At 42.1% G+C, this 6,896-nt stretch overlaps 1 pseudogene; it reads right to left on the bottom strand.

The window, feature by feature from the left end:
• Positions 1-2,814: 2,814 nt before the first annotated feature.
• On the bottom strand, positions 2,815-3,121 carry LOC146830453 (small ubiquitin-related modifier 1 pseudogene; annotated as a pseudogene).
• Positions 3,122-6,896: the final 3,775 nt, after the last annotated feature.

The raw sequence follows: 6,896 nt of genomic DNA, 5'->3' as shown, positions 1-6,896 counted from the left end.
AAATGTTATTGACTGTCCATTCAGAAAGGTGAAGAGGGGTGGAATGAAACTATTATTTTCAAACTCCAATTTTTATTTTTGGTTTTATTTTATACATTAAACACTTTTTAATTTTACATTTTTTATTTTATTCAGGTGTTGTATTGGTTCTGCTAACCCCTAGCACATGTTCTATGAAGTAGCCTCCCGTCTCAATTCTGTAAGGTGTAGATTAAGTCTATGCAGTCTGGAGAGCCCACACCACACTATGATAGCTGATGAGGCAAGAAGGATGCTAGGTGAGAGTGCAATGGGGGAGAGGGAGTGGAAGGTCACTTGACTGTCCTTGGTACTGACTGATATTCTTGTTTTATATGTATATTTACACAAACATCTCTTTTCTTTTACCCACCCAAACCTCTTTTTTTATAGATGCCCTTCTCTCCCCTTACCACTACCCACTCCTGAACTCCAAAAACACCTTGCTTGCCTTTAGCTCTACCCACCCCTGAACTCTAAAAACCACATGCCACGCGTTACCACTACCAGCCCTGATACCTAAAAACCCCTTACCTCCCTTTGCCACTACCATCTCCCGAACTCTAAAATCCCCTTACCACCCATTACCACAACCTGCTCCGTGAACTTTGAAACCACATCTCACTTTCTCACTTCTCACCCGGAACCCTAAAATTCCTTTACCACCCTTTATTACTACTCACCTTTCAACTCCTAAATAGCCATTCCCTTAACCCCCCTTTCTAAAGTAGCATAACAATTATGTTATGTAAGGCTTACCTGCGTGGTAAATCCCTTTGTTGCACTTACTTGCGTGGTATAGACACGCATTTTAATGTCTTGCTTGGTAAAGACCACATAGTAAGCTTTGCATATGTTTCCAGGAAGCTCCTCCGATAAATCTCTAACCTCCTGTGCACCATGCCAAGATGACTGTGGAGTTAACCTTCAGGTTGCTTGTTCCAGCAGGCATAGGAAACAAGACTTCATATTCAGAGGCTTGTGTGATTGAATTTTCACAAGCAACAAAAGACAACCGGTTCTTAGTGCACAATCAAAGGCTAAGCTAGATGTAGATTTCTTTTTGTGTGTGTGTGTGATATGTGAAAATATTTTGACCATTGATAAGAATGGACAGCCCGGGATGTACCCTATACCGGCACACTTGCTAGCAGGCCCTCTACAGATCTACCACCACAGCCCTGTAAGTGTTCTTGTGGCGTGTGTACATGGTGGTATGTGAACTAGTGAGGGTCAGTGTCGACGGCAGTATACAAGATTCTGCTGTTGTTGGATGGAGTGTAGTGAGGGCTCAAGGGTTCCTGTGATCTATGGAAGATCGCGTAGGAGTGTTGGATTTGCTATGGCTGGAAGCATGGTGCAGCAGTCAGGGTAAACAGCGGGGACAACAAACATTCCTCCAGCTCTCCACACAGCGATTGCGCATTCAGCTACTCCGTACTTTAGCTCTGCAGGTTTATCCTAATGAGCCCCTGGAAGTCCTTTTCCACCATGAATGATCTCAGAGGTTCTTGAGAACATTATTTACGATGAATGGAACAAGCACTTACAACGTAGCGCTTCAGGTGAACTTCTTATGATGTGTTTGGGACACTTTCACGGAAAGGAAGCATGAATCACTTTAACAATACCATGTGTTACTTATGGTGAACAAAAGAAATTGCAAACTGATGTAACTAAAATGTGGTGAAACTTGAAGATCAGCTGTGAACCCTTGTGCATGGCTTGCATGTAGATTATCTTTATACCTCTGAGTCAGGGAGGGGCCTTCCCAACTCCATGGGGCACGTCCGTGACCATGGAGGCAGGGGGAAGTCTTTCTATCTCCAGGACAAAGCATTGCACCAACCCTCCCTGAGCACCTCCTGTCGCTGGTACAGGAGGCGCCCCAGCTCTCCTTCATACGAAGCCAACGAAAGATGGCAGAAATTGTACATTAGGTAGTTCATGTATTTAAGACAAAGCCTCTCATAATTCCACAGTAATCATTTTTAAAAAATGTTTTCGTTTTATTTCAACGAAGCTAGTACAGACAAAAAATACTCTCTTGCTGAAACCGAAGTGAAACGTCCACAATTACAACTGTCAAATGAAATTACCCGCTTTTTTTTGCTGCATGTGGGGATCCATAATTGAAAGAAAATGTTTCCCAGTTCTTATAGCATGGTCTTCAATTAAAAAAAAAGTTGTGAACTGTTTCTTTTTTTTTTTTTAAGACCAGCCATCTTTTTGGGGAAATACAAAAACCCAGACATGCCATCCCCCATTTCCCATAAAAAAACAATTTCCACATTGCTCCTATCCTGCTGGTAAACTATACAATGTTGCTGAAAAAGAAAAGCAATGTCTGTTTACTCTCACTGTAACCATATGGTCAACATATCCCTGCAAATAAAAGATACAGACTTCAGGAGACAATTGATGACCGGCTTTGGTAGTTCGGATGTTGGAGGAACTTCCAGATACCAGAAAAGTGTGTCTTTTTCAATAATGGCCCCTGGTGGACAAAAGTGTTTGAATCAGAAATAGATGGCTTGAGGGAGGGTGATACAGGGCTCGTAGGGTCCACAAGTGAAGCACACATGAAGACTGTATACTTCTAGAGATTGTATTTACTATTTAGATCATAGTTATGGAAATAAAAACAGAATCATAGATCTATCTGCAAGTTCCATTTCAGTGTTGAACACATACCAAAAGAATTATAATTAAAATATAAAAACGCATTTCAAGGTTTTGGGAAAGGACGGGGGAGGAAGGAGAAATTAGGATGACCCAAAAAAATTCCCAGAATATTTAAACTTTGGAGTGACCGCCCGTCTGTTCTTGATAAACTTCATGTTCCTCTTCCATCCCGAGCTCTTTGGGGGTGTGGTGGTCTGAAACCCTCTGCCCTGCAAACAGAAACCTGAGAGAACTCATTGGAACGCCCTGTCTTTGAGAGTATGACTCTTTGAGTTTCTTGAGATGTGTTGTCATTTTCACCTTAAAGTGGATTCCACTGCTGTCCTGCCCAATGACTTTCAATTTGATGTATTTGCCATCTTTCTTGTCTCCCAAATCCTCAGTTGAAGGTTTGGCTTCTTGCAGTTCAGCCATCTTCCCCTGCCACAGTAATCATTAAAGAGTCCAGAGTGAGGAAACAAGCCCTCGGGTAGGACATGTGCAAAATTACAAGAAACAGCTTGGAGAAATAGCGTGTGATCATGAAACTGAAAAAGATTTGTAGTTATGTTCGTTTTGTTTTTTTGTTGCAGGAGAAAAAGCCTTCACAATAGGTATTGTGGTTGGAAAAACAGAGAACTAAACGTTTTGATTTTTCTCTCAAATTAGATGTACTTTGGATTTTTTCCCCCTCAATTTATATGTAACATTATTTGCATCTCATTTATTTGTTTGCTTAAAAGAAAGCAGCGATTGCATATTTCGCGGGTGTATTGTACGTCCAAGAACGTAAAACACTCACCAGCATAACTATTACAACAAATTAAAACATCACCAATTTCATAATTATGGAAAATGATGTATTTCACTTAATTATGTTGGTAGAATTTTCGCTAGTCCTAGAAGTTACTACTCTTATACAGTGCACCCATCTTAGTTGCGCTTCCTTTGTGGCGCTTGTATGGATGAATCAGGACTTCAACCTTTGACCTTCAAATGACACATAAATCTCTACAGTGCATTGGACCATCATCCTTTTCTTAACGGACAGCGGGGTCCTGTTCAGTAGTCCCAACTGTGAGAGGGCAATCAGCCTCTCAGATTGTCATGGATAAAATTGTGCCAAGGAAGTTTTCAGAGAAAGATGCTGTTGCGCGTTTGTGTGTTAGATCCGGCTGTAGCGTGAGCACTGCTCAGCCACGGCCAGATCCAGAGAGCGGACCTGTCTGCGTGATTGCTGTAGAGTCTTCTGTTCTCCTTTCCAGCCATGAATGGTGATTTCTGCATTTCTTAGCGACCGTAACCCACCTGCATTTTAAGAGTGGACCAAAGGTGTCTCAGAACAGAAAGCTTAAGGTGAAAAATGGCACAGTGTTCATTCTTTCTATTAGAAGCCACTTTCACCCCGTGTTTTAACTATCTAATGGCTGGAAAATGCATATATGGTTGGTAACAAACTGGGGTTTGAATAAGCCCCTTTCGTCTCTCATATGCAAGACATCTACAAATGGCAAAATGTTTACTATTAGCAGACCTGCAAGCAATTGTAAACACACCCGGACAACTTCTGCCACCACACATTTGAAGAATGTTTACATCCGGTTAAGAGGAATTTTCCTACATATTCCAAATGACATCACAAGGTAGAAATGCTCCATTTAATATCCACTGCTCATGTATGTTTTACTATGTATTCTAAGCTTTCAGAATAGTGAACATTTTCAGTGTATTGTCCATTTTCTGACACAATCAACGTAAAGAGTGAAGGGTCCCTGCTTGTATGTGGAATTTGAGGCTTGCAGATCAAGCCTGGAAGGGGTGGCCACTTCCATGATGGAAGAACTCTCATTACACCATCTTCTGCCCTGAGTTGATTTCAGAGGTTGTTGTCTGTGCTGGGTGTGTAAGGCGTTCTCTTTTAAAGTTAGGAAGTACATTTCAAAGAGAAACATCATTCAGGCGAAACCACAAGCGGTAAACAAGCTCTACAGTTTGGGATGGCTCATCAGAATTGTTGAGTGTTGGAAAATGCAAAAACGCAGTGAAGTCCATTAATATAAGTGGGGCTTTCCTCCACTTGATTTGTTTACTCTCGGCTGACATCACATCAGGCCTGCACTGTCGATTTTTCAAAGACAACAACATTGTTTAAAATGCTTACCTCTTATGTTCTATGATAGGAACTTGTGCCTCAAACATGGAACTCAATATTATTAAGAATTGTGCCCCACACACAGATAGAGGCCACCGGTACAGGCGCTCATTGAGCGCATCTTTTCATACATCTCTATTAGCGCTGAGGGGTTATATAGTAATGCATCTTGTGTCTTAACATTTACCCAGCAGCCCACCCCCAAACAGCCGTCCTAAATATAGAATATAAGTTTGTAGAACTGTGCCAAAGTTAGGATGTGGTAGCAACACCAACAGATGGCCATTATGAAGAAGGATGGCACCAAGACCTAACCGTTCTATTTTTTCTTACCTTTCCAGGGATATCAACGTCATTTATCAAATGTGAAACCCCTTGTGAGACCCCTCTATGCAGATGAGCCTCCCTGGTGCCGCAGCCATATCTAAAAGGTCTTCCGATGGAGAGGGAGGAACCTTCAGCTATCTTCATTTATCATCTTCAAAACTTCTCCGTAGAGCGGAGGTGCTCAGGTGCGCCTTTTAATCTCCCTTAAGGGTCTTCGAAGGGGTCAGAGAAATCTGCACAGAGTCGTCCATCATCTTCGAAGCCTGTCCCCAGGCTACCATGCCATGCGGCTCTACAGAAGGCCTTCTGGGTTGTCAGAAACTCTGTTGTGGCACATTTGTCATCGCTGAGACTTATCCCCAAAGCGGTGCCCAGCGGTGCCGCTTTCAGGGTCTGCAAGACCTTCTAAGATGCTGGAAGCTTACGGTGACACATTTATCATGTCTAAAACCCCTCCCATGGCTTACAGCTACCAACGTGGTGGCATTTCACAGGAGGTTCCAAATTTGTACCAGTCCCTCAAGATCACTTGAAAATGTCTCATACTCTATAGACACCTTTTTATAGACACCTTTCCAGCAAAGGCGAGCAAAGCTTCTTTATAATGTACTAAGCATACAGCTGCAGAGGTAAGAAAATGCCTGTTTAATAGCGCCAGCCCGAAACCTTTTGACAGGCTTTCAGAACATTAACACATAGACACAAATCTACACCATAACAGGTGGTTTCCAACCAAATATTGAATTGTCCAGTTCTCTGCCATCATGTGATCCACTGGCTACCTCCTAGATTCTTGAGAATCTGTTGAGTTATTCTCAATGCACTGTGAATAATATTTAGTGAAACAGATGTTACTGCTTATACCAAACTTCTAAAGGTTAGTAGTCTTGTTTTGATAGTAAACACCTTGGCATTCTAGAGTCCCAGTTATACTGTTGCAAATCCTGCTGAAACTGATGTCCCTTCTAAAGCTCAGTAGGTGGTAAGAAGGCACCAGTATAAAGGGAGGTATAGAAGGTTCCAAACTATGCACCCAAAAGCCCCAAAATCCTCTCACACCTGTAGATATTGATTAGTAGACTCAATGAGTTTTAAGCAAAGTGCCACAGTAGGGAAACACAATGAAGTAAGTTCTCTCTTGTGGACTATGAGGTCCTTTTTGGCAGATGGTGGAAAAATCTATTGTTGCCACATTTTACATCTCTGAATCCTAATACAGGTCACTGAATCGGTCTAATTTCAGCGATGGTTTCATCTTTGTATGATCCCATCGCAATGACTGGATTGTGCCTCTTGCGCTGGCTTAATTGTTGGCTTACATTTTTCAGCAATTGCAGAAACATACTCCTAGCCCACTATGTGATCACACAAGAATCTTTGGAGAGGATCTTTAGTCTGCTGGCACATGCATCTTATGTTCTGCAGCGGGCTGGTGTTCCTAACTGCATCGTTGAGGAGTCCAAGCACATCACCGCTGCAGGACTGCTTTCCTAGTCATTTAGATTTAATGAGGGGAGGGTTTACTTGGGTACGGTAGGCAACATCAACATTGTTTTGTGAGGTTCCAAAAAAAAAGATTCAAAATAGGCTCCATGTGCCTGTATCTTGGGTCTGCTATCAAGTCAAATAGATACATGATGGACACATGTGGAAGCTGTTGGAAAGTCCTCTGGAACTCAAGCATTCTGCGTGGTTTTCTAAAGAACGATGGGCATTGTTCGGGTATGGTTCCAAA

Source organism: Triturus cristatus, chromosome 5_1 (assembly GCF_964204655.1).
Source record: "Triturus cristatus chromosome 5_1, aTriCri1.1, whole genome shotgun sequence".
NCBI lineage: Eukaryota > Metazoa > Chordata > Amphibia > Caudata > Salamandridae > Triturus > Triturus cristatus.
Note: the sequence above shows the minus strand (reverse complement) of the source record. Positions and strands in the feature narration are given on the sequence as shown.